The 19,685-nt window shown below is 38.4% G+C and overlaps 1 long non-coding RNA gene across 1 annotated transcript; it reads right to left on the bottom strand.

The window, feature by feature from the left end:
- Positions 1–4,756: 4,756 nt before the first annotated feature.
- Positions 4,757–13,422, bottom strand: LOC133641674 (uncharacterized). Its single transcript, XR_009824323.1, has 2 exons — positions 5,814–13,422; positions 4,757–4,860 (listed from the first exon to the last, which is right to left on the bottom strand). It is a non-coding gene; the product is annotated as an uncharacterized LOC133641674 (long non-coding RNA).
- Positions 13,423–19,685: the final 6,263 nt, after the last annotated feature.

Below are 19,685 nucleotides of genomic sequence, written 5' to 3'. Positions count from 1 at the left end.
GTCCATAGTGGATCTAACATAATATTGTGAGAGTCCAGTCCGTAGTGGATCTAACATAATAGTGAGAGTCCAGTCCATAGTGGATCTAACATAATATTGTGAGAGTCCAGTCCATAGTGGATCTAGCATAATATAGTGAGAGTCCAGTCCATAGTGGATCTAGCATAATATTGTGAGAGTCCAGTCCGTAGTGGATCTAACATAATAGTGAGAGTCCAGTCCATAGTGGATCTAACATAATATTGTGAGAGTCCAGTCCATAGTGGATCTAGCATAATATAGTGAGAGTCCAGTCCATAGTGGATCTAACATAATAGTGAGAGTCCAGTCCATAGTGGATCTAACATAATATTGTGAGAGTCCAGTCCGTAGTGGATCTAACATAATAGTGAGAGTCCAGTCCATAGTGGATCTAGCATAATATTGTGAGAGTCCAGTCCGTAGTGGATCTAACATAATAGTGAGAGTCCAGTCCATAGTGGATCTAACATAATAGTGAGAGTCCAGTCCATAGTGGATCTAACATAATAGTGAGAGTCCAGTCCATAGTGGATCTAGCATAATATTGTGAGAGTCCAGTCTGTAGTGGATCTAACATAATAATGAGAGTCCAGTCCATAGTGGATCTAGCATAATAGTGAGAGTCCAGTCCGTAGTGGATCTAACATAATAGTGAGAGTCCAGTCCATAGTGGATCTAACATAATAGTGAGAGTCCAGTCCATAGTGGATCTAACATAATATTGTGAGAGTCCAGTCCATAGTGGATCTAACATAATATTGTGAGTCCAGTCCATAGTGGATCTAACATAATAGTGAGAGTCCAGTCCATAGTGGATCTAACATAATATTGTGAGAGTCCAGTCCATAGTGGATCTAACATAATAGTGTGAGTCCAGTCCATAGTGGATCTAACATAATAGTGTGAGTCCAGTCCATAGTGGATCTGGCATAATATTGTGAGAGTCCAGTCCATAGTGAAGGGAAGTGAAGTGAATTATATTTATATAGCGCTTTTTCTCTAGTGGCTCAAAGCGCTTTACATAGTGAAACCCAATATCTAAGTTAAACCAGTGTGGGTGGCACTGGGAGCAGGTGGGCAAAGAGCCTTGCCCAAGGACACAACAGCAGTGACTAGGATGGTGGAAGCGGGGATCGAACCTGCAACCCTCAAGTCACTCTACCAATCGGGCTATACCGCCCATGGATCTGACATAATAGTGTGAGAGTCCAGTCCATAGTGGATCTAACATAATAGTGGGAGTCCAGTCCATAGTGGATCTAACATAATAGTGTGAGAGTCCAGTCCATAGTGGATCTAACATAATAGTGGGAGTCCAGTCCATAGTGGATCTAACATAATAGTGGGAGTCCAGTCCATAGTCCATAATAGATTTTATAACATGTGTTTGCAGAAAGCACACTGAGAAAATCCAGCTCCACTCTGACCAGTAGGCAGACAACGCCGGATATGCGAAATTACATATTCTCCCACGTCCCACCAGACTCTATCTCACGGCACACTAGTGTGCCGCGGCACAGTGGTTGAAAAACACTGATGTAGGGACATAAATGATGGTATTTTGAGAGGTAATCATTGAAGTCAGACATCACTGAAGGCCTAGGTGGGAAACGCACGGCCCACCACTGACAATACATTTGTTATTATAACTGTATTTAGTACAGCACACACACGAAAACATTTATAGGTATGACTATAGATCAGTGTTGTTCAACCTTTTTTGAGGCAAGGCACATTTTTTGCGTTAAAAAAAAGCGGAGGCACACCACCAGCAGAAATCATTAAAAAACGAAACTCAGTTGACAGTAAAGAGTCGTTGTGGCAATTGTTGGATATGACTTTAAACCAGGGGTGGGCAATTAATTTTCACCGGGGGCCGCATAAGCAACCCGAGCACTGCTGGAGGGCCACATGACAATATTTCAATTAAATTTTGCTCAATATTATTTTTGATATACCGTAAGATAAATAATAATGATGATAATAATAATAATAATTAATAATAATAATAATAATTTAATTTAACCTCACTTAACTTTATACAAAAGCAGATTGCTTTTGATGGTCACTTTATCCTGCATTGTCCAACATTTTTCCCCATCAGATTTGGACAACCATCTGTTGTTAAAAATAGTTTTTAATCATATTTATTTTATATTGTTTTTTATATTGGTTTTATATGTAATTGTTTTTTCTTTGTATTCAGTCATTGGTGGAGCTAAGGATAATATTTGAATATTGTTTTTAATATTGTTGTGCAGCACTTTGGAAGCATTTTGTTGTTTAAATGTGCTATATAAATAAAGTGGATTGGATTGTCACACCTGCCAGCTTGTCCCATTTCAGTCCTAACATGTCCAAATATGCATTTACCTATGTGAAAAAGTCATTACCTGTGGTTGTCTCTTTAATTGACTGCATGGCTGCCAGCTACTCCGTGATTTGAAAGTCTGCAGTTATCCCACGTAAGAAGAAGAGCAGCTGGAGGTGTCACGTACATCGCAGCTCTCATCCAAAGTTAGCGAAAAACAGTCCAAGTCTCCGGGCATATCAGCGCAACAAAGTCCAATAAGCACTCCTTAATAAACTCTCCGTCAGAAAACGCCTTACTTTTTCTGGCGCTTTTGTGAGAAATGACGAAACTTGTCCTGACGGCTGCATCTCTGGGGGTGTGAAATATGGCACAAAGTCCTTGTTGGGTTTGCAGTTTTACCATCAACGCATCGGCCTCCCTTGCGCGCGCTTCATCAGACACATTCCGGTATTTTCCCTCGTGTTTCTTCGTGTAGTGGCGATTCAAATGATATTCTTTAAACACAGCAACCTGTGTACCACACATTACGCACACGGCTTTACCATTAATTTATGTAAAGAAATACTTGCCAGTCCAAAACACGCCATTCGTCATCAACTTTTCTTTTTTTAGCGTCTCATCACTTGTCGCTGTGCACCTGCACTCACAGGTTCCCCCGGACATATGGCATAAATAACACATTTCAAAATAAAAGCAGCACAGTTGTATTGCGCGCACGACATAGATGTTTTTTAAACTTTATTTTGTAATTTGTTATTGCGCCGTTCAATTCACTCACAATCGCACACGCGCATACGTCCACACGGAAGTAATACAAATAACGCTTTTCAAAACAAAAGCAGCACCGTTGTATTGCACACTCGACATAGATACTTTTTGAAATTTATTTTGAAATTGTTGATTGGCCTCACGCGGGCCGGAGAGGGATGCGCAAAGGGCCGGATGCGGCCCGCGGGCCGTACAATGCCCAGGTCTGCTTTAAACCATAACCGACCATGCATCTATATAGCTCTTGTCTCAAAGTAGGTGTACTGTCACCGCCTGTCACATCACACCCTGACTTATTTTGAGTTTTTTGCTGTTTTCCTGTGTGTATCGTTTTAGTTCTTGTCTTGCGCTCCTATTTTGGTGGCTTATTCTCTTTTTTTTTTGGTATTTTCCTGTAGCAGTTTCATGTCTTCCTTTGAGCGATATTTCCCGCGTCTACTTTATTTTAGAAATCAAGAATATTTCAGTTGTTTTTATCCTTCTTTGTGGGGACATTGTTGATTGTCATGTCAATGTTTGGATGTACATTGTCTTTGCTCCACAGTAAGTCTTTGCTGTCGTCCAGCATTCTGTTTTTGTTTACTTTGTAGCCAGTTCAGTTTTAGTTTCGTTCTGCATAGCCTTCCCTAAGCTTCAATGCCTTTTCTTAGGGGCACTCACTTTTTGTTTATTTTCGGTTGAAGCATTAGACACCTTTTTTACCTGCACACTGCCTCCCGCTGTTTCCGACATCTACAAAGCAATTAGCTACCGGCTGCCACCTACTGATATGGAAGAGTATTACACGGTTACTCTGCCGAGCTCTAGACAGCACCGACACTCAACAACAACACATCATTTTCAGACTATAATTACTGGTTTGCAAAAAACATTTTTAACTACTTTAAATATGTGAAATTAGATAATCTCCCACGGCACAGTGGTTGAAAAACACTGCTATAAATATTTCATTTGAAAATCAAATTATTTTGATGTATTTCACCGCAAAACAAAACTATGTCAATAATGTATGAATCTTAATAAATTATACATATATTCTGACAGTCGAAGTGGAGGCACGTAAATAAAAGCGTCCACAAAATGGCGCGTCCTGAAGAGATGGTCAGAAAGCAGCTTGAAAATGGTTTGTAAAACATAATCTATGCTTAATTTTGACCAAACAACCACCATTACATGTTATGTAGACCACAAGGAAGTGTTTTAAATGTAGAAAAAACAAATCATAAAATGATGACTTTAAGTAAAGCGCTGTGCTCCAGGCTGTGAGGAAACACAAAAAAGGTAGAATAAAGTGTTGTTTTCACACCGACATAAATGCTGCTAAAAATAGCTTTTACGATGCAGTGTCTAAATCAAAGAGTGTGCAGGTGTACCTAAAGTTGTGGCCGGGTGAATCTAATCTTTGTGAAATTTCTTTTCGACCGTGTCTGGGGGAAAAAAATAGCCCTGAGGACTTTAGGATATATACTTAACTGTACATTTTCAAAAGATAAATGTTGCCACTTTTGGAGAGGGTGGGCTTTCGATAAGTTTTGGTGGAAAAACTGGGAGAATATTTCAGATTTTCCCAGGTAAATAGGAGAGTTCTTTAGCTTTCCTTTCTGGTTCTTGGGACGATGTATTGGAGAAGTGGTCAATAATCACAGCAGTTGAAAGGTTTAAAAAATTGTATTCAAGCAGGTCCAAGTCTCTGAATGGAAAACACACACGAGCCTCACCACAGCTTGCCACACCTTTTCTCAGGAAATGAAGTGGCTCTGCAGAGGAAAGTGAAAGTTAACGATAAATGAAACTATCCAGGACAGAGTGGTAGAATGGCTCAATCAATCACATCTAACACTAAATAGAAGAACAAACAGAGCATTATTAATGTGTGTGTTTGTTTTGGATTGTGATCAGACTGAATTCAATGTCAACATTTAAGTGCTAATTCCATCATTTAAACAGTAATGTTATCTAACAGTTCCTCAAGGAGGGCCCAATGTAAATTTAACAACACTTTTTGAGCTGACTTATTTTCAATATACGACTTATTTTCAATATAGGGACATATCCGCCACCACCGGATTCAAACTCATGACTAATGATGACTATACACCCACAACACTTAACATTTAGATTTATACTTAGTATTTCTATTTAACATTTCTATTGAACATTTAAATTTAACAGTTGTATTTAATATTTAGATTTAACATTTGGATTTAATAGTTAGATTTAAGATTTATACTTAACATTTAGATTGACCATTTCAGTTATTTTTTTTAGATTTAACATTTATCCACACCATTTAACTCAAATGTGGAAAAAAGTGGGCTAAATATTTGAACTATAAAAGCTAGATAAGTGTGATTGAATTTGTACTTTTGGCACTCCATAGTTAGTGTGGTGGCAAACAGCACAAAGAGAGTAAAACTACCTTGCATTTGATTAAGACGCATAATAGGGTGCAAGTTTGAAATGATCCTTAGCCCCGACTATACAAATAAACATGCTGCTGCAAATTACTAATTAAAATAATTACACATAATTAAAATAATCAATACAGACACTTGTCAAACTTAATTCCAACCTCTAAACTTTTGAAAAGTGAAATATCATTCATGATAGTAGAGCAGTAAGGTCCTGCATGTTAGGACCTTGTCAAGAAACAAGGTTAAAACGCAGAAATATCAATAAAATACATAAACAAATGTAAAATTCCACTCACTATTTGAGCCATCATGCTCCTGATTGATCACGCTAGTTGATCTCTGTTGTAACCTGGGAGGGATAGTCTGCCATGATGGTGTCTACTCTTGTAAAAACAAACACAATACGATACATAATGAGTATTAAAAATCACTGGACTGACAATGCAATGATAAATGTTGACTTTGTTTTTGATGAGGATTCATATTTACCTGTTCTTCAGATCCTGTAATTGTAGTACACATTTAACGGTTAAGAAAGAAGTAAAAATAAAACCTAACAATAACAAGAATAAACAACAAAGTAAAAGCCGTTTCAGAGCAGCCAGGGAAATTTCCACGTTCATATATTTGACATAAGGTGGATGGCTTTCTCGCACACACACTTGCACAGTGAGTGCCATCTTCTCGCTGTTCTTCTTCCCTCTGGCTACTCCCCACGCCACACCACACAATAACATGTTTGGTAAGTGGGAGGGGCACAGGCAAAAAGGTGAACACAGCGTCACCATTTAAAGGGGAGGTGTCAAAGTCATTTACACTGAGGGCCACATTGCAGTTATGTTTGGCCCCAGAAGGCCGCTTCTAACAGTGAATACTATTATTACAGCATTTTTTAAATGCATTTTATAAGTAGATTTTCTAAAAACTGGTAAGTGGCAATAATTTCACCTCAAAATGTAGTGTATATTACCGTAAATGGAAAAACATTACTGCTGTTTTTATGGCAAAAAAAAACATTTAGTTTTTTTACTGTAAAATTTACATTTGTTTTTTTTTTACTGTAAATAAAAAAACTTGCAATTTTACAGTTAAATTTTGGCACCTGCCAGTTTTTTTTTGTTTTTTGTTTTTTACCGCAAATCAACTACTGTAGATTTTTCTGTGTATTACTGTAAATGCCAAAACAGCACCACAGTTCATTACAGTAAAAAAAAAGTACTGTTTTTTTCATTTGGAGAAAAATGCTGTAAAAACCACAGTAAATTTCACAATTTTACCATGAAATCTATTGCTACTTTTACATTGCACCATTTGATGTATAACTTGCTTTATAATCATTATTAGTATTTATTTCTATTTAAAAAATAGTTTGAGTGTTTGATAATATATTTTTGCATAATTTGACAATATTTAAGTTAACATAATTTGCGATTACGTGGAGTAAATTATTTTTTCCCTCCCAAAATAGAAAGAAAGAATACATTTAGTAAGAAAAGTTACAGTACTTTGATACATATTATTTCCAGGCTTCCGAGGGCCAAATAAAATGAAGTGGCGGGCCACAACTGGCCCCCGGGCCTTGAGTTTGACACCTGTGATTTGCAGGGTAACTGCACTTTTTTTTAAAAATGCCTATCATTATGTGAGACAAAAACACATGTATTTCTCTTTTCTGTGCATACTAAATAGTTTAAAAAAAACTGCTAGCAAGAGGCGGTTAACAATGCAGGTAATGGGGATACAATCTTTTCCGCCTGTAAAGCTCTCGAAAAAACGTTATATTTGCAGTGGTACCTCAATTCTAGAGTGTCTTGAAATAAGAGTCTCAAGCCATTATTTGGTGTAGCAAATTCCTTAGCGAACCCTGTAAGATCCAATCAAAACATCTGGTCTTATTCGCTGGCATTAGTTTATAGCCAGAGAGCGACATAACTTCATTTTTCCAAGCACGGGAATGAAGAAAGTGAGTCTGAAGGACAGTGCTGAGAAGAAGTGGATGATAGTCATGGAATTAAAGAAAGAAATCATCAGAAACATGTAGCAGACTTTGCCTAGCACTGCTAGTCTGCACCATATTGAAGCAGAATGAGTCTAACGCCTTCCAAGGACGTGAAGATAATATAGCTTAGCGGCTAGCTTGGCTATTAGCATTCCTGCTCCTGCTTGCTCTCGCCGTGTAACATGTTTAGCCTCGTTCTAATTGTTAGGTTCAAACACCGATGACATCTATTAGACAAGACAAGAAGCAAAGAAATCAAACAGAGACAGGATTCAAATTTAGCTCATGAGGAGAAACGTCTGGGCTGCGACTTCATACAGTCTCCCACCACGCTCTGAAGGCAGTCCTAACTAAGATGAAAGACAGCTTTTGTCTAAGACAAGAAGCAAAGAAATCAAACAGAGACAGGATTCAATTTAGCTCATGAGGAGAAACGTCTGGGCTGCGACTTCGTACAGTCTCCCACCACGCTCTGAAGGCAGTCCTAACTAAGATGAAAGACAGCTTTTGTCTAAGACAAGAAGCAAAGAAACAGAGACAGGATTCAATTTAGCTCATGAGGAGAAATGTCTGGGCTGCGACTTCGTACAGTCTCCCACCACGCTCTGAAGGCAGTCCTAACTAAGATGAAAGACAGCTTTTGTCTAAGACAAGAAGCAAAGAAATCAAACAGAGACAGGATTCAATTTAGCTCATGAGGAGAAACGTCTGGGCTGCGACTTCATACAGTCTCCCACCACGCTCTGAAGGCAGTCCTAACTAAGATGAAAGACAGCTTTTGTCTAAGACAAGAAGCAAAGAAATCAAACAGAGACAGGATTCAATTTAGCTCATGAGGAGAAACGTCTGGGCTGCGACTTCGTACAGTCTCCCACCACGCTCTGAAGGCAGTCCTAACTAAGATGAAAGACAGCTTTTGTCTAAGACAAGAAGCAAAGAAACAGAGACAGGATTCAATTTAGCTCATGAGGAGAAATGTCTGGGCTGCGACTTCGTACAGTCTCCCACCACGCTCTGAAGGCAGTCCTAACTAAGATGAAAGACAGCTTTGGTCTTCTCGCCGGGCGAGCTGAACTCAATGTAACCCAAAGTTGTGTGATAACTTCTATACAATTATTCTGACACTAATACTTGAAAATGATACTTAAAATATTAAGAAAGGCAGTTTATTTGCTGCAATGGAGGTGATAGTTATTATTAACTTAGGGTAGTGGCTCCACATTGTATATGGAGAAACACAATTAGCTGCTGGCTTGTCAGCCGGGAGACTAAAAATAAATACAGTGCTAACCAAAAGAGATCGGCTTTTGTGATCGGCATTAAATCGGCCATGGGGATGGCGTACTTTTTCAAGAAAATCGTCCGATCGAGCCTAACTTGACCAATGAGTAGCGTCCGTGTGTGTTTCTACTGGTTGGTTCAAAGGTCAAATGTTTTCAAATGTCCAACAGCACGTCTGGACTCAGTAATGACACAACAGTTCATAGTTGTTCTCAAAGTGTGTTTGTTTATTTTCCAACCAGTGCACTTTAGGGAAGGAATGTGGATCGAACGGTTCGTCGAGATCTTTGCTTTCTGGCTCAGGTTCCTTCACCTTCACGGTCCGACTGTCATGACCTGCCGTGACTTTGTATATTCATTTATTTGTGTTAGTCAGTGTCAGTGTCCCTTACTCCCTTTTTTTCCACTTCCTGTTTGCTAGTGTGGAGCGCTGTTTGACACACCTTGATCCGTATGGTGATTAGAACATTCACCTGTTAACAACCACCCGACGTCGGACGTGTGGACCAATCAGCTTTGCGCCTTTGACATTCCGTCACCAATCAGCCCCGTCCCCTTCCAACAATAAAGCATACTTGCCAACCTTGAGACCTCCAATATCGGGAGGTGGGGGTTAGGGGGTGGGGGGGGCTTGGTCGGGGGTGGGGGTGTGTGGCTGGGGGCGGGGGGCGTGGTTGGGGGCGTGGTTATTTACAGCTAGAATTCACCAACTCGAATATTTCATATATATTTCATATATATATATATATATATGAAATACTTGACTTTCAGTGAATTCTAGCTATATATATATATATATATAAATATATGTATATATATATATTTATTTTATTATACATTATAAATAAAATAAATACTTGAATTTCAGTGTTCTGGTGGCTATCCACTAGATAGCAGCATTGTCCCTGTTTAACTTCTCCGTTCATGATGAGTATATCATTTCGGCCACTGTGTTCAATGGAGAAGTCTGTTCTACAAAATTTACAGGCAACATACACCTTCCCCTTCGAACTGTCCTGGATGAACTGAAATTCTTGTTTCCATTCGTTTTGGAACTTGCAAGCGTATTTCTTCATCTTGCTCGTCGACGGCGTCTCCATGTCTGTAATTTCCTCGTTCTTCTGCTTCGTCTCCTTGGTGTGTGCGCAGTTGTGCACTCTACTCTCTAAAAGCCCTAGATGTTATGACGTCATTGGGCAGGCAAGCTGTTTATATTGTGGGAAAGCGGACGTGAGAACAGGCTGTCCCCACTCAGTCTCAGGTCCGCATTGAGCTGGAGGGGGCGTGGCCTCCAGCTCCGGCTGAATACCGGGAGTTTGTCGGGAGAAAATCTCTGCCGGGAGGTTGTCGGGAGAGGCGCTGAATACCGGGATTCTCCCGCTAAAAACGGGAGGGTTGGCAAGTATGCAATAAAGTAAAAAAAAAAAAAGTTAAAGTACCAATGATTGTCAGACACACACTAGGTGTGGTGAGATTATTCTCTGCATTTGACCCATCACATCACCCCCTGGGAGGTGAGGGGAGCAGTGAGCAGCAGCGGTGGCTGCGCCCGGGAATCATTTTGGTGATTTAACCCCCAATTCCAACCCTTGATGCTGAGTGCCAAGCAGGGATGTAATGGCTCCCATTTTTATAGTCATTGGTATGATGAACTCACGACCTACGGATCTCAGGGCGGACACTCTAACCACTAGGCCACTGAGCAGCAATCAGCCTGAATGTGGAAGTACAGAAGTCGTAGTAATGTGAAGACTCATGGAAGCTACTTACCAGCTATTACCTTTCTGTCATTCGCTAACATTGAAATAATGTAGTTAAAATAGGAGTGGGATTTGTCCCACTATTATCCAACCTTTTCAAACATGACCTCTGGCTCCCTCTAGCGGACAGCATTGAATATTTATTTTCACGTTACAACATAAATGTCAAATGTAATACACTGGACAATACGCAGTGGTGTGCCGTCAAGGCCTTCTCTGCTGCCCTAACATAACTAGAAATCATGATCATATATAAAGATACAATTATTTTGAAATTGACTTTCCCTAAATATCTAAAAGTATTCATATTCTCTTCATGTCATATTGTGCTCCTTCCAGTGAGTTTTGATCCAATCAGAATTCAGCTAGCTTATGTTGCCATGCTGTACATGAAACTTATTGTTATTAAGTTTCATGTCTTCTGTATGTTTTGTTTTAGCACTCAAGACTATTTAAGTTGTTGCTATCCTTCTTTGTGTGGACATTGTTGATTGTCATGTCATGTTCGGATGTAATTTGTGGACGCCGTCTGCTCCACACGCTGTAAGTCTTTGCTGTCGTCCAGCATTCTGTTTTTGTTTACTTTGCAACCAGTTTAATTTTAGTTTCGTTCTGCATAGCCTTCCCTAAGCTTCAATGCCTTTTCTTAGGGGCACTCGCCTTTTGTTTATTTTTGGTTTAAGCATTAAATGCCTTTTTCCCTGCACGCTGTCGTCTACATATTGTGATCACAACAAACCATCTTCCCGACATCTACAAAGCAATTAGCTACCTGCTGCCACCTACTGATATGGAAGAGTACAACATGGTTACTCTGCCGAGCTCTAAACAGCACCGACACTCAGCAACGGCACATTTGCAGATTATCATTACTGGTTTGCAAAAAATATTTTTAACCCAAATATGCGAAATTACATATTCTCCCATGACACACCAGACCCTATCTCACGGCACACTAGTGTGGTTGAAAAACACTGATGTAGGGACATAAAGGATGATATTTTGAGAGGTAGTCATTGAAGTCAGACATCACTGAAGGCCTAGGTGGGAAACGCACGGCCCACCACTGACAATACATTTGTTATTATAACTGTATTTAGTACAGCACACACACGAAAACATGTATAGGTATGACTATAGATCAGTGTTGTTCAACCTTTTTTGAGCCAAGGCACATTTTTTGTGTTGAAAAAATCCAGAGGCACACCACCAGCAGAAATCATTAAAAAACTAAACTCAGTTGACAGTAAAAAGTCGTTGTGGCAATTGTTGGATATGACTTTAAACCATAACCAAGCATGCATCAATATAGCTCTTGTCTCAAAGTAGGTGTACTGTCACCGCCTGTCACATCACACCCTGACTTATTTTGAGTTTTTTGCTGTTTTCCTGTGTGTATCGTTTTAGTTCTTGTCTTGCGCTCCTATTTTGGTGGCTTATTCTCTTTTTTTTTTGTATTTTCCTGTAGCAGTTTCATGTCTTCCTTTGAGCGATATTTCCCGCGTCTACTTTATTTTAGAAATCAAGAATATTTCAGTTGTTTTTATCCTTCTTTGTGGGGACATTGTTGATTGTCATGTCAATGTTTGGATGTACATTGTCTTTGCTCCACAGTAAGTCTTTGCTGTCGTCCAGCATTCTGTTTTTGTTTACTTTGTAGCCAGTTCAGTTTTAGTTTAGTTCTGCATAGCCTTCCCTAAGCTTCAATGCCTTTTCTTAAAGGCACTCACCTTTTGTTTATTTTCGGTTGAAGCATTAGACACCTTTTTTACCTGCACGCTGCCTCCCGCTGTTTCCGACATCTACAAAGCAATTAGCTACCGGCTGCCACCTACTGATATGGAAGAGTATTACACGGTTACTCTGCCGAGCTCTAGACAGCACCGACACTCAACAACAACACATCATTTTCAGACTATAATTACTGGTTTGCAAAAAATATTTTTAACCCAAACAGGTGAAATTAGATAATCTCCCACGGCACAGTGGTTGAAAAACACTGCTATAGATAATATTTCATTTGAAAATCAAATTATTTAGATTTATTTCACCGCAAACCTTGTGTGAGAGACTATTGTGATCAGACTGAATTCAATGTCAACATTTAAGTGCTAATTCCATCATTTAAACAGTAATATTATCTAACAGTTCCTCAAGGAGGGCCCAATGTAAATTTAACAACACTTTTTGAGCTGACTTATTTTCAATATATGACTTATTTTCAATATAGGGACATATCCGCAACCACCGGATTCAAACTCATGACTAATGATGACTACACACTCATAACACTTAACATTTAGATTTATACTTAATATTTCTATTTAACTTTTCTATTGAACATTTAAATTTAACAGTTGTATTTAATATTTAGATTTAACATTTGGATTTAATAGTTACATTTAAGATTTATATTTAACATTTAGATTGACCATTTCAGTTATTTTTTTTAGATTTAACATTTATCCACACCATTTAACTCAAATGTGGAAAAAAGTGGGCTAAATATTAGAACTATAAAAGCTATATAAGTGTGATTGAATTTGTACTTTTGGCACTCCATAGTTAGTGTGGTGGCAAACAGCACAAAGGGAGTAAAACTAGCTTGCATTTGACTAAGACGCATAATAGGGTGCAAGTTTGAAATGATCCTATACGACTATACAAATAAACATGCTGCTGCAAATTACTAATTAAAATAATTACACATAATTAAAATAATTAATACAGACACTTGTCAAACTTCATTCCAACCTCTAAACTTTTGAAAAGTGAAATATCATTCATGATAGTAGAGCAGTAAGGTCCTGCATGTTAGGACCTTGTCAAGAAACAAGGTTAAAACGCAGAAATATCAATAAAATACTTAAAAAATGTAAAATTCCACTCACTATTTGAGCCATCATGCTCCTGATTGATCACGCTAGTTGGTCTCTGCTGTTACCTGGGAGGGATAGTCTGCCATGATGGTGTCTACTCTTGTAAAAACAAACACAATACGATACATAATGAGTATTAAAAATCACTGGACTGACAATGCAATGATAAATGTTGACTTTGTTTTTGATGAGGATTCATATTTACCTGTTCTTCAGATCCTGCAAGTATAGTACACATTTAACGGTTAAGAAAGAAGTAAAAATAAAACCTAACAATAACAAGAATAAACAACAAAGTAAAAGCCGTTTCAGAGCAGCCAGGGAAATTTCCACGTTCATATATTTGACATAAGGAGGATGGCTTTCTCGCACACACACTTGCACAGTGAGTGCCATCTTCTCCCTGTTCTTCTTCCCTCTGGCTACTCCCCACGCCACACCACACAATAACATGTTTGGTAAGTGGGAGGGGCACAGGCCAAAGGTGAACACAGCGTCACCATTTAAAGGGGAGGTGTCAAAGTCATTTTCACTGAGGGCCACATTGCAGTTATGTTTGGCCCCAGAAGGCCGCTTCTAACAGTGAATACTATTAGTACAGCATTTTTTAAATGCATTTTATAAGTAGATTTTTTTAAAACTAAAATGTATAAAAAAATATGGTAAGTTGCAATAATTTCACCTCAAAATTTACTGTATATTATTGTAAATGGAAAAACAGTACTGCTGTTTTTATGGCAAAAAAACATGTTTTTTTTTGCTCTAAAATTGACATTTGTTTTTTTTACTGTAAATAAAAACCTGCAATATTACAGTTACATTTTTTGCCAGTTTGTTATTATAATTATTATTCTTTCCCGCAAATCAACAACTAGATTTTTCGGTGTATTACTGTAAATGCCAAAACGGCACCACAGTTCATTACAGTAAAAAAAAAAAGTACTGTTTTTTTTCATTTAGAGAAAAATGCTGTAAAAACCACAGTAAATTTCACATTTTTACCAAATCTATTGCTACTTTTACAAACCCCGTTTCCATATGAGTTGGGAAATTGTGTTAGATGTAAATATAAACGGAATACAATGATTTGCAAATCATTTTCAATCCATATTGAGTTGAATATGCTACAAAGACAACATATTTGATGTTCAAACTGATAAACTTTTTTTTTTTTTTCAAATAATCATTCACTTTAGAATTTGATGCCAGCAACACGTGACAAAGAAGTTGGGAAAGGTGGCAATAAATACTGATAAAGTTGAGGAATGCTCATCAAACACTTATTTGGAACATCCCACAGGTGTGCAGGCTAATTGGGAACAGGTGGGTGCCATGATTGGGTATAAAAACAGCTTCCCAAAAAACGCTCAGTCTTTCACAAGAAAGGATGGGGTGAGGTACACCACTTTGTCCACAACTGCGTGAGCAGATAGTCAAACAGTTTAAGAACAACGTATCTCAAAGTGCAATTGCAAGAAATGTAGGGATTTCAACATCTACGCTCCATAATATCATCAAAAGGTTCAGAGAATCTGGAGAAATCACTCCACGTAAGCGACATGGCCGGAAACCAACATTGAATGACCGTGACCTTCAATCCCTCAGACGGCACTGTATCAAAAACCGACATCAATCTCTAAAGGATATCACCACATGGGCTCAGGAACACTTCAGAAAACCACTGTCAGTAACTACAGTTCGTCGCTACATCTGTAAGTGCAAGTTAAAGCTCTACTATGCAAAGCGAAAGCCATTTATCAACAACACCCAGAAACGCCGCCGGCTTCTCTGGGCCCGAGATCATCTAAGATGGACTCATGCAAAGTGGAAAAGTGTTCTGTGGTCTGACGAGTCCACATTTCAAATTGTTTTTGGAAATATTCGACATCGTGTCCTCCGGACCAAAGGGGAAGCGAACCATCCAGACTGTTATCGATGCAAAGTTGAAAAGCCAGCATCTGTGATGGTATGGGGGTGTATTAGTGCCCAAGGCATGGGTAACTTACACATCTGTGAAGGCACCATTAATGCTGAAAGGTACATACAGGTTTTGGAACAACATATGCTGCCATCTAAGCGCCGTCTTTTTCATGGACGCCCCTGCTTATTTCAGCAAGACAATGCCAAGCCACATTCAGCACGTGTTACAACAGCGTGGCTTCGTAAAAAAAGAGTGCGGGTACTTTCCTGGCCCGCATGCAGTCCAGACCTGTCTCCCATCGAAAATGTGTGGCGCATTATGAAGCGTAAAATACGACAGCGGAGACCCCCGGACTGTTGAACGACTGAAGCTCTACATAAAACAAGAATGGGAAAGAATTCCACTTTCAAAGCTTCAACAATTAGTTTCCTCAGTTCCCAATCGTTTATTGAGTGTTGTTAAAAGGAAAGGCCATGTAACACAGTGGTGAACATGCCCTTTCCCAACTACTTTGGCACGTGTTGCAGCCATGAAATTCTAAGTTAATTATTATTTGCAAAAAAAAAGTAAAGTTTATGAGTTTGAACATCAAATATCTTGTCTTTGTAGTGCATTCAACTGAATATGGCTTGAAAAGGATTTGCAAATCATTGTATTCCGTTTATATTTACATCTAACACAATTTCCCAACTCATATGGAAACAGGGTTTGTACATTGCACAATTTGATGTACTTTTACATTGCACAATTTGATAGATAACTTGCTTTGAAATCATTATTAGTATTTATTTCTATTTAAAAAATGGTTTGAGTGTTTGATCATATATTTTTGCATAATTAGACAATATTTAAAGGCCTACTGAAATGAAATTTTTTTTATTTAAATGGGGATAGCAGATCCATTCTATGTGTCATACTTGATCATTTTGCGAAATTGCCATATTTTTGCTGAAAGGATTTAGTATAGAACAACGACGATAAAGTTTGCAACTTTTGGTCGCTGATAAAAAAAAGCCTTGCCTATACCGGAAGTAGCGTGACGTCACAGGAGCTAGTATTCCTCACAATTCCCCGTTGTTTACAATGGAGCGAGAGAGATTCGGACCGAGAAAGCGACGATTACCCCATTAATTTGAGTGAGGATGAAAGATTCGTGGATGAGGAACGTTAGAGTGAAGGACTAGAGAGGCAGTGCAGGGTGTATCTTTTTTCGCTCTGACCGTAACTTAGGTACAAGGTCTCATTGGATTCCACACACTCTCCTTTTTCTATTGTGGATCACGGATTTGTATTTTAAACCAGTGGTCCCCAACCACCGGGCCACGGCCCGGTACCGGTCCGTGGACCGATTGGTACCGGGCCGCACAAGAAGTTAAAAAAAAAAAGTTTTTAATTTTTTTTATTTTTTATGAAATCAACATAAAAAACACAATATATACATTATATATCAATATAGATCAATACAGTCTGCAGGGATACAGTCCGTAAGCACACATGATTGTATTTATTTATGTAAAAAAATATATATATATATATATTTTTTTTTAATTTTTTGACTCCATTGTAAGCCGACTTTTATTTACGTTTATTTAGAATCAGAATTATTTTTTATTGCCATTGTTTGAGAACGGGTTCACAAACTAGGAATTTTTCTTGGTGCAATCGTGCAACATAAAACACATATAACACAGAATAGGTAATAAAATGAGCTGTGCCTGAGCTATCAGATCTTCTTATTGTTCATGTGCCTGATGGCCGAGGGGAAAAAACTGTTCAGGTGGCGGGAGGTGTGGGTCTGGATGGACCGTAGTCTATTTACAAGTTAGAATGCATGAAAAAAAATTAGGAACAATAAGAGAACTGCACATTTTGCCTATCTTTCACAATCATTATAAGAGACAAGACGATGGATGTTTTGGTTTTTTTTGCATTCTAAATATTAAATACAACGTGCACGTTTATAATATTTAATGTTTACGTATTTTCGTCATTTTAACGTACGCGGCGCATTCTTTTCAAATACACACCACGTTTGCTTTTGTTTTCTTTCATCACTGGTTAATTCTCACCGCAGACTTTATGAAAGCCAACAAACATAATAAAACATCCCTTACTGTACAATGTCTGCTGTCATTAAGTTGCCGTCTGCTATCTTGTTCATATTGTCCCATTTAGATGAAGAATGAATCATAATCCTCACAAAGAAACGGGTCTTTTCGTGTCTTTCTCGCCATTTCCGGGCCCTAATTGGCTGTCAACGTGTACCAGCTTGTCGGATTACTTTCTCAGACTTCTTCTGTCCAGGTGAGATGCATGATTTATGATCTACAATAAACTTGCAGGGAGCAAGGAAGCGAGGAAGCAGCAGACCACTTGATGGTTGTAAACATGGGAACACAAGCTTGTGATCACAACGTGGCTCTAAATAGTTTGTCTGCGTTAGCACTTATAATAACAATATCACTAGGGATGATGTTCGAAACCGGTTCTCCCGGTTGTTCGATAAGAAAGGAACCGATTCCATGAACTCAAATACCTTTTTGAGAACCGGTTCCCGTTATCGAGGCCACTATAGTAAAGAAAAAGAGTTGGTTCTTTATTCGAATCCCTGGGAACGAATCCCGTCCCACAGGAAATGCCCTGTGGGACGGCAATGTTATGCCCATTTGATTGTAGACTCTTACTGACACATTGTGGCAATATGAAAATACTACGCATCATTAGTTTGGGCACTTCCGGGTTGGCGACGTCAGCTCAGTTCATGAGACAATTGAGAAGTAGACAAGTTGTGTTAGCTCTTACGAGCCTTGGAAAAGATAGGTCTGTAAGTAAACTGTTTAACTTGTTTATGTAACTCAATATTAAGGTGAAAAGTGGTTAAATTTGATACTAAGATGTTTATTGAAAAACGATTTTTGTGCACTGTTTCAATGGATGTTTTGAGGACTTAAAATGGCTGCCAGTCGTGTATTTCCACCATCGAAATAGTTTCAACACTCAGAAGTATTTGTTTGATGATAGTACTGTATATTTGTGTGAAGCTAATATTTACATATTGTGTATTACATTTCAGTATGTTAATTGAATCACAGAGCTTATACATTTGTCATTGTGTGTATTTCAGTTTAAAAAAATAAAATAATAACAGTCCAGTGCAAGACAAAAGTAAAGATAGGAAAAGACAAAGCAAGATCAACAACAATAAAGAGCCTAAATGGATTAATCTGCTGTGGAACTTTATTAGACGTCTTGTATTGTTTGTTAGCTGTCTGCCTGTGTGTGTAATTAGTATGTTCCAATAGCAGCAGAAGTGCACTTTTTGGAGAGCTGTATTATTTTCAGTTTTGTGCCCAAGGGACTGATTTTATTTAACACTATATAATTATTTATACACCTATAGTGATCACAGAGACAGGTTGTTTTTGTGTTACTGTATATATTTGTTTTTCTGAAAAATCCCACTTAATATACTTTGGGTAACAACAGTCAATATTTTTTTATTTTATTTTTTTAGGGGGGTAACAGTCAATATTTATTTATTTAATTTTTTTCTTTTAAAATAAAAGTGAGCTTTTGTTAAACCAAATATTGTGTTTTTTTCCATATACAACAACCTATCTGGATTCGATAAGAGAATCGATAAGGAATCGGTTCGATAAGAGGATTCGATAATGGGCTCGAACTCGATAATTTCTTATCAAACATTATCCCTAAATATCACTAATACTTGGTAAATATTTAAATCATGAAATGTAAATGGAGTGTTGTGTTTGAATGGTTATTTATTGAATTTCATGGGCGAAATTGGCTCCGCTGTAAGCAGACTTTTGGTTACGTTTATTTAATATTTAGAATCCATTGACAAAAAAAATCCATCCGTCATGTCTTTCATAATAATTGTGAACGATAGGCAAAATTTTAAAAGAAAGCGCAGTTCCCCTTTAAGATTCTTTGCCAAGGACCTCCAAAGGAGCAGGCGGCCACTAGGTAGTTCTCTTTTATCAAGCACGCGTCCTGTAACTCTGTAAAGTGCCTAAAGTTGTTGTTTGTCATGTCCTGTAGTTTTCACAGTATTGGATAATCCAAGTAAATAACAAGCCGTGCCAGTGTGGTCATCCTGGAGCCACAAGTTGGTTGAATAGTCCTGCGCTCGGGCCGCCGCAGTTCTTGCACGTATTGGGCAATGAGCTGAAAGTCATCTGAGTAACATCATGAGTGTGTCATTTACACACTGACTGACACACACAACCTTGTCTAGTCTACGTTAAACTCCTTGCCGCGGACTCTTGCGCAAGACTTCAACATGAGCAGGCTTAAAGTCAACATGT

The sequence above is a fragment of the Entelurus aequoreus genome, linkage group LG24 (genome assembly GCF_033978785.1).
Source record: "Entelurus aequoreus isolate RoL-2023_Sb linkage group LG24, RoL_Eaeq_v1.1, whole genome shotgun sequence".
NCBI lineage: Eukaryota > Metazoa > Chordata > Actinopteri > Syngnathiformes > Syngnathidae > Entelurus > Entelurus aequoreus.
Note: the sequence above shows the minus strand (reverse complement) of the source record. Positions and strands in the feature narration are given on the sequence as shown.